General features: G+C 43.4%; 1 long non-coding RNA gene across 4 annotated transcripts; it reads left to right on the forward strand.

Annotated features, from left to right (window-relative positions):
- The first annotated feature begins 4,424 nt into the window (after nucleotides 1-4,424).
- LOC134618161 (uncharacterized) lies at nucleotides 4,425-11,336 on the forward strand. Of its 4 annotated transcripts, XR_010091831.1 has the most exons (9): nucleotides 4,425-4,602; nucleotides 5,986-6,111; nucleotides 6,218-6,336; nucleotides 6,503-6,600; nucleotides 7,073-7,181; nucleotides 7,300-7,366; nucleotides 9,532-9,724; nucleotides 9,899-10,017; nucleotides 10,117-11,336. It is a non-coding gene; the product is annotated as an uncharacterized LOC134618161 (long non-coding RNA). The 4 variants fall into 4 exon arrangements; XR_010091830.1 differs by having other exon boundaries at nucleotides 4,425-6,111; XR_010091833.1 differs by having other exon boundaries at nucleotides 4,425-6,111; nucleotides 6,542-6,600.
- Nucleotides 11,337-13,066: the final 1,730 nt, after the last annotated feature.

Raw genomic sequence — 13,066 nt, forward strand, 5'->3', positions numbered from 1 at the left:
GATTACAAGTTATATTTGGCTTTAATTGAATGCAGTTCAGTTTGATTTAAATCAAGCCAATTCACAACATATAAACTTGAAATATATGGTAAGATAAAGGTTGTGCAATAATACAGAGAAAGCCCCAACAATCAAATGATCCCCTATGAGCAAGCACTTGGCAACAGTGGGAAGGAAAAACTCCATTTTCGGCAGAACCAGGCTCAGGGAGGGCGGCCATCTGCCTCCACCGGTTGGGGGTGGGGTAAGAAAATGAAACTAAACTATAGGAAGACAAATAGGAAAGATGTTCATGATATATATGAAACTTTCTGCTAGCCCTGACTAAAATATTGTTTTTGACAGGAAAGTATTGTTTCATTCATCCATTTAGAGACAATCTGAACCATTTAAGGTGAAGGATTAAGCCTCAACCTAACCCGATTTAGTACTTTGACTTGCAAAGTACTTTTCAACTCTAATAATTGCTAAGAGTATATTTCTTATCATCTATTGGTCATCTGACCTGAGAAACTTCAGTTAACATTATAACACAGAAGTGATTGTCTGATCAGAAACTGTTTATTCCACCAGGTGGACAGCAGGAATAAGACAAACCAGATACTAAGAAATAAATTATACAATAAAATATTCTCAATATGCTAAAATTCCCACCGAGACTAGATAAGGTTATTCTAAAACTGGTCAAAATACAATTCTCTTCGTGCACAAAAATCCCACCCAGTCCCACAACCCAGGACGAATATTCCTTGTGTGTTCTTGAGCTGGACAGAAATTCCTCTTGCTGAGCGGGGTCCAGGCCAGCCTCGTGCCAGGCAGACGAGGAGCCTCCTGTCCCAGTCTCGTCCGTCCACTGGGCCCATCACATCCCAGCCCAGTTAGCATTCTGCACTGGAGTCCGTCGCTCGATACCACCGCGGCTCCCCTCACGTCATCACCTGTAAGTAAAAACAAATAGGAGCCAGAACCATCATCCCGGAAGCTGCCCTGGCTTATAGCCATGGCGACCCTCTCCCAACACGGCTGCACCCACTGAACAACAGTGAGACACTACTCACAAATGCAGGCAGTGCTATACATCTGATTTAATCAGATTACAAACAGAAAATGGGATGATCCGTCACAAACTTCGACAATTTACTGTTTTTAATCCGCACAGTGATTTTGGTTTGTGCTGATATCTTTGGAAAAAGGTTTCTTGACTGACAAGTTGGGATCTAACATCACAAACTGACATCTGGTAACACGATGTACCAAATGAAAATGGGTCTCTGTAGACGTCATCGTTCCCTTGCCCTCTTTTGCTGGACTGCTTCTTTCTCTCTCTCCTCTTTCGGTGTATGCCTGTGTTGTTGTCCGTGTGCTTGTCTTTTTTAGGGGATGCTCCTCCACCTTCCTGTCCCTCGGTCACTTGTCAACAATCAGCTGATTACTCGCCTGTTCCTCATGAGGTCTTCATGCTGGCTTCTAAACAACCAGATCATTGCATTACCAAGGTATCATGCCACAGTCATGTCACATTTTCCATCAGTTCTTGCCTTTGCTCACTCTCTGTTTCTGTGCAGACGTTTCAACGTTACGGATCTCCGCAACCTTCTGTGACAGTGTCTGAGTGTGCCTTCAGACAACCTTCACTACCTCTGCCCCGTCTCCTGGAGCCCACAGTGTTTATCATGTATTCATAACTATCTGCAAATAAACCTCTAAAACTTTACCACAGTGTCTCATCATCATTCTGTTGTTTTCATAACAGTACACTGTAGAAATATTGGACTGTGTATTAGGTATTGAGGTCATAGTGAATGTAGTTTATTAGTGTGTGTCGTAGTATGATTTTGTTGTTGATAGGATCAATTTTTTTGGGGGGGGATAACCGACACTGGTTACCCCAGGCTGCACTTTTTTTGCCCAAAGAGGAAGGTGGACAAGGGCTGGTTCGCCTAGAGAGCAGAACTGTGTCTCGTTTGGCTCTTGATGAAGGCGGTCAAACTTTCTCCCTCTCCCTTATCTTTCCTGCTTGGCTTTCTCGTGCCTCTGTCTAGTCTTGTCTACTTGTCTCCCTTTACACTGGAAGAGTCTTACAGTCTGTTCTCAAACACCTAAAAGAAGAATTACGGATTTGATCAACTGGTCCCTGAATGCAATTGACGCCCTCTTCTCCACGAGAAGCCTGGGTTCGGGAGAGCCCCCGTGCCCTTTATTCCATACAATTATTATTATTATTCCATACAAACACTTTTGAGCATTAACCATCCGGATGGGAGATGTGCATGAAGAGGGTCACAGCAGATCTCAAAATGTCAGACTGTTACTCAAACTCTTATAGCCTCTGGTGGCCCCCACCTAGCCATAAAACCAACAATCAGAAAAGCAAGGCCACGATTGTCTGCAAACAGTATTCTCTTTATAAATCAGCAGGATGGAATGTCATAAAACAGTGTAACTCATTCACAGTAAATCAGCAGTATAATGTAATACAAATCAGTCTAATAAATCTTATAGTTGTCACCTTCTTCTAAGTCAGGAGTATAATGCAAACTAAACTACATAATGATTACACCATCTATAATAAGTATAAGTGTAATGTGGCCTACAGCAGTATCATGATTCAACCATTCTTTGATTAAAAGTATAATGTAACATATGACAGTATAATAACCTCACACTCATTAGATGCAGCACGGATGACATCTTGGAGAAGCTTGCGGCTGCTGTGAGTACTGAGACTCTGACAACATCTGACAACATCTGGGAGAGGCTCGCGGCTGTCGTGAACACTGGTGGTGAGAGACCAGTGATGGACCTTAGACGACTGTAAAATTGACATGCAGTGGTTCGCGCTAAAGAAAGAACACCACCGTTATTTCATGCGGCTACCATATCGGCGCCAGCTGCGGTCTGGAGGCTGGAGCTGAACATAGCAAACAATCTCTCCCCTGATAGCAAACTGTGTTTAGACTGTTAGACTTTTCCGAACGCCTTGGTATGCTGATCTCCAAGGCCGAGTCGGAACGGCGGGTGTGTATGTAGCTGCTGAGGGACAGAGTGCAGATGCAAGTGATTTGTGTCCATTTTGTGAGGAAACAAAGAGTTTGTGAGCAAGTCCTACAATAATAACAGTAAGATTTTGAGAAAGCCCCCCAAAATAGCTAAGTTTTGATGAATAGATTGTGTGTACAGAGCGTAAATTGAGTGAGTTAGAAGCATTTGTTGGGAGGTGAGAGAGCAGATTGAGATGGGCTGTTGAGCAGCTGAGAGAGCTGATTGTGGCAGTGTTTTGCTGAGAAGAGAGAAGAGGAAAGAAAGAGCAAGTGTCATTATTTGAAAGAGAGAAAGATGGCGGGCAGGCCGCCTTTGCGCAAAGAAAAAGGAAAAGAAAAGGGCAAAAGAGTGAGGGGCTCCGGTTCTTTAAGCGCAGCCCAGAAGCCCACTAGCTGCTGAGGGACAGCGTGGATTCGAACCAGCGACCTCAGGTGTCACACACGAGCTAGTAGCCTGGCAGTATACTCCTGCGCCACCTGCGCAAGCCGGAAGAATCGGGACATATTTGGTATATTTAAGTTCTATAAACATGCTCCTACGCAGGGGCGATTTTAGCCCATTTCTGGGGGTGCTTCAGCTCCCCCAAAATGAATCAAAGCACCCCCAAAGATTTCTTACTTCTTTTTTTTTTTTTTTTGACAATATTTGCTGTTTGTGTGACACACTACTAAAAATATAAAAAGCATACAGTACTTGGTTGAGACGGAACATTTGAACAACAAAAGTATAGAGAACCCCTCCCCCCTCCCAAAATGGTTTGTTCCAGCTCGCCCCCACTCTGGCTCTAGGGTCGTTGCTGCCACAGCGATGGTAGCTGAGACGCAGCGGAGCGGAGGTGGATTGGCTGGATTAAAACAGGACATATTAGCAGCATTTAACCTTCAGTTACTCTTTATGTAGTTAGATAGGAGTCGTGTTTCTTTTTAGCTGAAAAACCTTACACCCAGGTAACCTGCAGTGCTGAAAACGTGTTTTCCAATGATGTTTGCTACCCTACAATCCGTCCTACTCTGTAGTAAATTCTGCGACATTTGACCGTCCTGTTGCTCCCACTGAAATGTATACAGCCTATTTAAAATCTAAAACTTAAAATTGTCCGTAGCCTGCCGTTGTTACCACTGTCCTGTTTGAAATGGATACTAACTAGCTAACTGACTGAATGCCCATTAACCTTATAACTCCTGTTGTGTGTGTGTGTGTTTGTGTACAGAGAGACAGCCAGGTTCATAATGGATATAAGGAAGGCTTTTTCAAAAGCAGGAGCCACATTCAGGTAAAAGTGTAAGAACAAATGATCCATCAATAAAGGATAATGTTGGATCAGTGTTTCAATATTTTATATCTTTTATTAGATGTTCATGTGGTTTGGTTATTTGCCTTTTGGTTGAAAGTACACTGAGAGAGGACTTTTCGTTAGTGATCTTAATAATTTTTTTTTTCACATGAATGTAATTTTTTCATCTAATTGAATACAATCTATTTGTGTATGATTGTCAGTCCAAAGAGGGAGAGAGGAAAGAGGGGAACGTGAGGAGAAAGTACAAGGTCAGGAAGAACCAGGTAAGAAAACAGACAGGGAACAGTGACAGGCAAAAGAGAAACTATGAAACTGACGAAGAGAAAAAACCTGATTTTACTCATACAGTCTGGAAGTTGTGTCCTCCCTATATTAAAGCTGCTATCTGCAAAACAAACTGGGTTGAAACATTTTTGACCCTCTTTAACAACATTCCAACATAACATTATCATTGATTGGGGAGATTAAAATGAATGATATATTTTTATGTGGTTCAGCCACAACTCTACTAAAACCTCAGCCAGTAATAGGTAGGCCAACTTTTGGACTGTCCAGTTGTGTGTATGACTGCCGCATACAGACCCCCTTATCAGTGTTTCTCAAACTTTTTACAGTGCACACCACCTGAGAAAAATGTCAAGCTCTCCCAAGTACCACTATGAAAGCATGAAACTCATAAATCTTACAACACAAAATTAGTATTATTAAATTAGTATCTGCAGTAAAGATTTTTTCATACATTGTATACATTCTACCACAGGCAAAGTTGCCTCCATTTTTATAGTACTTGTTGACCACCTCCACCTCCTCTCTCTCTATCTGAACTGTCAGTGGACCTGGTCTGGACCTCCCGAAGTCCACAACCAGTTCCTTGGTCTTTGAAGTGTTGAGTTGCAGGTGGTTTGTGTGACTCCATGTAACAAAGTTTCTCACCAGACTCCTGTACTCCTCTTCCTGGTCATCCTAGATGAGGGGTAGGCAACTCCAGGCCTCGAGGTCCTGGAGGTTTTAGATGTGTCCATGATCCATCACAGCTGATTTAAAGGGCTAAATGGCTCCTCAGCATTTCTTGAAGTTCTCCAGAGGCCTGGTAATGAACTAATCATTTGATTCAGGTGTGTTAACCCAGGGTGTGATCTAAAACCTGCAGGACACTGGCACTCGAGGCCTGGAGTTGCCTACCCCTGTCCTAGATACACCCCATGATGACTGTGTCGTCCACAAACATCTGAGATTCAGAGTTGTAGCAGACATCAGAGGTGTACAGGGTGGAGAGAAGAGGGGACAGCACAGTTCCCTGTGGTGCTCCTGTGCTGCTGACCACAGTGTCAGACGTGACGTCCTTCAGCTTGACGTACTGTGGTCTGTCAGTGAGGTAGTTGGTTTTTAATAGTATTCATTTATTTCTCCTCTGACTTTGGCCTGGGTCTTGCGGTTCCAGTGAAAGGAAATCTTAACGCTTCAGGTTACCAAGACGTTTTGGACCAGTCTGTGCTTAAAACACTGTGAGAACAGTTTAGGGAGGGTGTTTTTCCCTTCCAACACGACTGTGACCTAATGCACAAACATGGTCCATAAAGACATGATTGAATGTGTCTGGCATAGAAGCAGAGTGGCTTGCTTTGAGCCCTGATCTTAACTCCTAGATCACCATTGTGATGAACCAGAATGAACCCCTCAGTTTCTTGCACCGTCACAATGAGGCTTTTTCCACCGAGCCTCTGAAAAACACTGGCAAAGGAGCTCCTCTGGGCTTTTACCACGTCCAGAATGTGAGTGCACACACACACATCTGCACCTACACACACACTAACTGTGCTTCAACGATTTTATTCTAACTCAGTTTGTCAAACCCTTTATTTTTATCTGTTGGAGCAGATTTCTGTCGAAGTTACAGAGTCTTTTATTGAGAACATCAAGAGCAAGCCCGTCGTGTTTGAAGTGTTCAGCCACTACCAGCAGCACCCGCTGCACCTCCATGGCCAGGACGTGAACAGGTTGGTGGGGGTCAAACAGCAGATCCAGTCATGCAGTGATAATTCATATTTAATGCAGCAGATTTTGTTAGAAATGTGTAAACGATTGTATTCTAATCACATTGGCTAATTTTATATGCATATATAAATAAAAGGTATTTTTATTAAGTCAACATTCCTCCAACAGCATCCAGGAAATACTATCCTATTCCCATCCGTTGCTTAGAAACTGTCCTGAGGAGACAGCTTCAGGATCAATGACATGTCATTCACACCAATGAAGACGTGAGTAGAGCAGTTTTCAAGTGTAATAACATTCCTTTCGATCATATTGAGTATAGACGAATGCAACTGTGAGCTTTAGTGATTAGCCCGTTTCAACAGGACCGTGATCCTGATGTGTGAGACAGCAGGGTGCTGCCACTGGTGTTGTAATCTGTGATTTAGTTCCTCCTAATATTTCAGTTTGCTTCCAGTATCTATCCTCTGTGATTACTGGCTCTATAGACAGATTTAATAGAAGTGTGTGAGCTACTGGCTCAGTATAAAGGGTCAGTAGTGTTTTCACGTCACCTATCCATCCTCCATTCAGTCACCCAAAGCATGTAGTAAATACTCCTCACTTTTATTCATCTTCTCTTCAATTCAGAAAATTTTCAGCTTGATAACATTGAGCTTCTGTGTGTGTGTGTGTGTGTGTGTGTGTGTGTGTGTGTGTGTGTGTGTGTGTGTGTGTGTGTGTGTGTGTGTGTGTCAGTTCCAGCCACCAAGTTGAACACCATCACCAAATCCAACCTGGGTCAGTGTGTCAGCAAGTACGACCTGCTGGTCTGGTTTGAGATCAGCGAGTTGGAGCCCACTGGAGAGTGAGTATCCACCTGGAGTGTTATATTCACGCACAAGCTTTAAAGGAACCATAAAAATGATCTCCATGAAGAATATTATAAGTTGGGATGCTGTGTCTCCTCCTCCCTCCATGCACAGGTGCATCCCAGCCATCGTGGATCACAGTGGAGGCCTGCCCTGCCATGGTACCTACCTGCTGCACCAGGTACAGGATTGGTGCACATGTTGTTTTCTTATTAAAATGGCCTGTATTTGTATAGCACTTTACTAGTCCCTAAGGACCCCAAAGCGCTTTACACATCCAGTTCACATTCACGCACTGGTGATGGCAAGCTACAGCCCCCCTGGGGTGCACTGACAGAGGCGAGGCTGCCGGACACTGGCGCCACCGGGCCCTCTGACCACAACCAGTAGTCAGACAAGGGTGAAGTGTCTTGCCCAAGGATACAACTACCGAGACTGTCCGGGCCGGGGCTCGAACCGGTTTACAAGGCAAACTCCCAACTCTTGAGCCACGATCGCCCGCTTACTCACACAGTGGTAACTGCTTCCTTTGTACACAGTTTAATATCTTCTTTTAAAGCGTAATGTTGCTCTAGCTGTGCTCACTGTGATCCTGAGCTCCTGTTATGTTTGCTGCAGGATCAAGGGTGACCCTCATCCACGAGAAGGGCAGCGAGATATTTTCAGTCTGGAAAGATGAATCTGTCGGGCTTTAGGCTGCTTCTCACTTTAAGCAGTTCATGCTGTAGCTGTAGCTGATGGACCAAAAAATTACATTTCATATTTTAGACATTCAGCTGCTGACTCTGAAGCCAACAGGGCTCTTGAGTGTGGATGATTGTGTTGGTACTGGATGCTGTGATCAAACAGCTGTTCTGATCTGTCTTCATTCATGCCTGTCGATATTAAGCCTCCTAAGCTCCAAACCAGTAAAAGCAATATTTGGAGGCAACACCCTTTTTACTACTTTTCTGTATTTGTTTGTGATTGTGTGACACTGAACCACAGTGCTATGTATATCCTCTGTAACTCTCAGACGTTTCCAGATCAATGTTTTCCCCCTCAGCTGTTTCTCACTATAGAGTCTTACCTCAGGAACAATGAGGCCAATGAGGCACCAGCAGAGCATATCTGGCTCTCAGTCTGTGGCTGATAGTGCCCCCTGCTGTTAATAACAGGAACAGTGTAACCTTGTATAGAGCTCATAGTGATGGTCTTAAGATTGCTGCTGCAAGGCAGTCATTTGTATCCATGTGTGCTGTATATATTCTGAGCATATGCAGTTATGTGAGCTCTCAGGTTTTATGTTTTAGGACATAATTAAAAATAAATCAGGTCCTTAGTAGGTCTTAATATGAGGTAAATGCAACCTCAGATGAACAACACATAACACGTTATACCACGTCATTATTTATTTAACAAACACTCAGCCGAAATTCAGATGTTTAAAAAACTAAGTACATCCAAGACTATTTCCATAATTAGTTAAGAGGGTCAGTATTAGCCAAGTGCTAATCAAATGCACTAGATCAGCGGTCCCCAACCCCCGGGCCTCGGACCGGTACCGGTCCGTGAGTCGTTTGGTACCGGGCCGCAAGAGTTGAGGCTCAGGTGTGAAATGTATGGTTTTCAGGGTTTTTATCAGTTTTCAGCGTTATTTTGTTATCGTTTTTATCGTTAACTCGGTTTTCCTGGGTCTTTTCACGTGTGTTATGAATAAATCGTGATGATTATTTGGGCTTTTTTTGCTGCCAAAGAACCTGCAAACTGTCTAGGTCACTGAGTGAGCCATGAAGTACTCTAGAGTCAAATGAGATCATCGTTGGGTCAGTGACTCCAGAGCGCAGCAGCAAAGCAACAACAGAGTGATGCTGCAGTGGCTCAAAGTTGAGACTTCAACATGATTGAACGTTAAGAAAGCTGTGAATGAATAAATATCTGCAAACTTCAATGAACCGAGGAAACATTGTAAAGACAAATGGGCCACAAATCCGTCCACACTGCTGTGAAACACTAACAAAAAACGATTACCTCAAGTTTTTGCTGCTAAAGTTGGTTCCATCAGCTGCTGAATCACAGGTACTCACAGGTCACATGTACTTGGTTATAGTCATTTGTGCATTTTGGGTTGTTTTAAATAAATAATGATGTGTTGTAATAATCTAGATCCAGAACCTTAGACTGCTTTTTCACGTGTCTGTAAATGAATTTCTCTCTTATCATTGTCCCGATTGGTGTCGGCTGACACTTGACACTCTGTGGCTCCTGATTTATCTGTTGTCAAGGTCTCACCTCAGTGCGATTCCTCACGTTTTGTCATGATTCAAGGATGAATGTGAATGAATGAATCAAATCTCTTCTTTTCAGATCTGTTGTGTCCAAGAAGGGTTTTCTAAGCTTCGTGGAGCCTCGCTCTAACTCATAGGTGAAGCATTTTGTGGTTGTTCGCCGGCCCTACGTCTTCATCTACAACAGCGACAAGGACCCCGTGGAGCGAGGCGCCGTCAACCTCTCCACAGCACAGGTGGAATACAGCAAAGACCAGCAGGCCATGCTTAAGGTTTGAGGCAGGATAGAGAAAGGCTCGATGTAACACGTTTGTTTTTAATGAGATTCATTCAAATGGTTTTGGTGCACGTTGGCCAATTTTGGACACATTGACTGATGAAATGGCAAATGGACTGGGATTTATCATTTGAATGAACATGAATATAATGTGATGTTTTCTTTTCAGATGCCCAACACATTTGCAGTGTACACAAAACATCGAGGCATCCTCCTGCAGGCCAACAATGAGAAAGACATGAACGAATGGCTGTACGCTTTTAGTCCTCTGCTAGCAGGAAGGATAAGGTACACACACACGCTCCTCTCACACCACAGTCAAACGTGCAGCTTCTGCACCCTTCAAAAACATTCCCTTCTCCTCACAACATAAAACTCTCCCCGCAGATCTAAGCTGGCGAGGCGGCGCAGCGGCCTGACGAAGAACTGAGCGGGCGGAGCGGTTCCACTGTCGTCCACGTCATACGTAGATCCTCCTCAATCTGTGTACATACGCCGCCTCTAAACCCCCAATAGTGCCAGTGTCAGTTAGTGAGTCAGTAAAATACTCATGCATTTGTGTTAACATTAAAACTGCAGACTAACTAGAGACAAACAAGCGAGGATCGCTTCATATCTCAGCAGTTTAAAAAAACAAACAATGACCAATTGTTCCTGCAGGAGTAGATTTGGGCCCCTTTTTGCTTTTTCATCCCAAGGAATAAAAACAAGGTTACAAGGAGATGAGGAGGAGGAGGACTAGGAGGATGAAAACGAACTAAGGAGAAAACTTGATTTGTACATCGGGTGTGTTCTGGGATCAGTGTGTTAGTTAACCCTCATTTAACACATTCCTCTCTGCTCCTCTAGCTTGCTCTATCTCACTGAGAATCAGAAGCCTTGACATTTACTGCTATTAACTTTACACTCTTGTTGTCAAGACGCAAAGAAAACACAGTGAAAAGGTTAGAAGGACGTAAGGAAAAAAGAATGAAGGTGCAATGTTTCTTTAGTTTTTTTCCTTTGACGGCAGTGGTTAGCCAGCAAAGCTGCTTTTAAATGGCCCGCAGGACAGATTACGATGTAGTCCCATGACTCCCCTCGCTGTCACACCAGCGTCGGCTGAAATCTCTGAAGTGAAGTACTCGTGTTCAGCTGTCTGTTACATATAGATAAAAAATAAAGCTCTGACGTGACCTCGGGTCAGCCAGCCTGACAGTCAGAGAAACAGAAACGTGCTGGATTGTGGATCTCTGAGCTGCACATCAAAGATGCACCTATGCACAGATCAAGTCTCAAAAGTGCAATGTACCTCATATACATGTTGATGCGAAGCGCTGCCAGAGCAAACGTTTCCACTTCATTTGCAGAGGTGTTTTTATTTTGGATTGTGTATTTATTGTTTGCAATGTATATGTATTTGTTTGCAGCTCTTTGCACATATTAATAAAAGGTTGAACTAACTGATCAGATAAAGTCTGTGCGGTTTAGTTGTTCCACTCATATTAAACCAAATGAAAGGAAAAGGAGACCTAACATGTAACCCCTGCACCTCCACTGAGGAGGTGAGTTACATTAGTGCTTCCTCTTTATTAGAAAGTGGTTTGAGTGAATTAGAAGTCTGTTGTTTTTTTTGGAGGAGATCTACTCATTAGTCATGCTAGGCATCCATCTGAACTCTATCAAAATAAAGGTGTATTTTAACTCATTTTAATTTTTTAATATCAGAGATATAGGACTGTACAAAGTAGCTGGTGACATCTAAAACGACAGCAGACTTATTGTGTCTTTCTTCACCTCATCACTTTTTTCTGTGTTTGTTTTTCTGTTGATGCCTTTCAAACAAAACTAGCCGTGATATTTCCCACCTTCCCCCTCTGAAATTTAATATCAGTTAACCCCAGATGTGTCATGCAGATATCCTAATTCTGTGTATGGTAATCTTGCACCATTGAACTGTTAGTGAATGAGGCAACAATAAAAGTGGGAAACGTGCATTAGCAGATGAAGTGCTGCCTGCTTATTTCCTGCTTTATTTGAGCTTCTGCTGAGTATATTTCTTATCATCTATTGGTCATCTGACCTGAGAAACTTCAGTTAACATTATAACACAGAAGTGATTGTCTGATCAGAAACTGTTTATTCCACCAGGTGGACAGCAGGAATAAGACAAACCAGATACTAAGAAATAAATTATACAATAAAATATTCTCAATATGCTAAAATTCCCACCGAGACTAGATAAGATTATTCTAAAACTGGTCAAAATACAATTCTCTTCGTGCACAAAAATCCCACCCAGTCCCACAACCCAGGACGAATATTCCTTGTGTGTTCTTGAGCTGGACAGAAATTCCTCTTGCTGAGCGGGGTCCAGGCCAGCCTCGTGCCAGGCAGACGAGGAGCCTCATGTCCCAGTCTCGTCCGTCCACTGGGCCCATCACATCCCAGCCCAGTTAGCATTCTGCACTGGAGTCCGTCGCTCGATACCACCGCGGCTCCCCTCACGTCATCACCTGTAAGTAAAAACAAATAGGAGCCAGAACCATCATCCCGGAAGCTGCCCTGGCTTATAGCCATGGCGACCCTCTCCCAACACGGCTGCACCCACTGAACAACAGTGAGACACTACTCACAAATGCAGGCAGTGCTATACATCTGATTTAATCAGATTAGAAAAACAGAAAATGGGATGATCCGTCACAAACTTCGACAATTTACTGTTTTTAATCCGCACAGTGATTTTGGTTTGTGCTGATATCTTTGGAAAAAGGTTTCTAAACAACCAGATCATTGCATTACCAAGGTATCATGCCACAGTCATGTCACATTTTCCATCAGTTCTTGCCTTTGCTCACTCTCTGTTTCTGTGCAGACGTTTCAACGTTACGGATCTCCGCAACCTTCTGTGACAGTGTCTGAGTGTGCCTTCAGACAACCTTCACTACCTCTGCCCCGTCTCCTGGAGCCCACAGTGTTTATCCTGTATTCATAACTATCTGCAAATAAACCTCTAAAACTTTACCACAGTGTCTCATCATCATTCTGTTGTTTTCATAACAGTACACTGTAGAAATATTGGACTGTGTATTAGGTATTGAGGTCATAGTGAATGTAGTTTATTAGTGTGTGTCGTAGTATGATTTTGTTGTTGATAGGATCAATTTTTTTGGGGGGGGATAACCGACACTGGTTACCCCAGGCTGCACTTTTTTTGCCCAAAGAGGAAGGTGGACAAGGGCTGGTTCGCCTAGAGAGCAGAACTGTGTCTCGTTTGGCTCTTGATGAAGGCGGTCACACTTTCTCCCTCTCCCTTATCTTTCCTGCTTGGCTTTCTCGTGCCTCTGTCTAGTCTTGT

The sequence above is a fragment of the Pelmatolapia mariae genome, linkage group LG20, assembly GCF_036321145.2.
Source record: "Pelmatolapia mariae isolate MD_Pm_ZW linkage group LG20, Pm_UMD_F_2, whole genome shotgun sequence".
Classification (NCBI taxonomy): domain Eukaryota; kingdom Metazoa; phylum Chordata; class Actinopteri; order Cichliformes; family Cichlidae; genus Pelmatolapia; species Pelmatolapia mariae.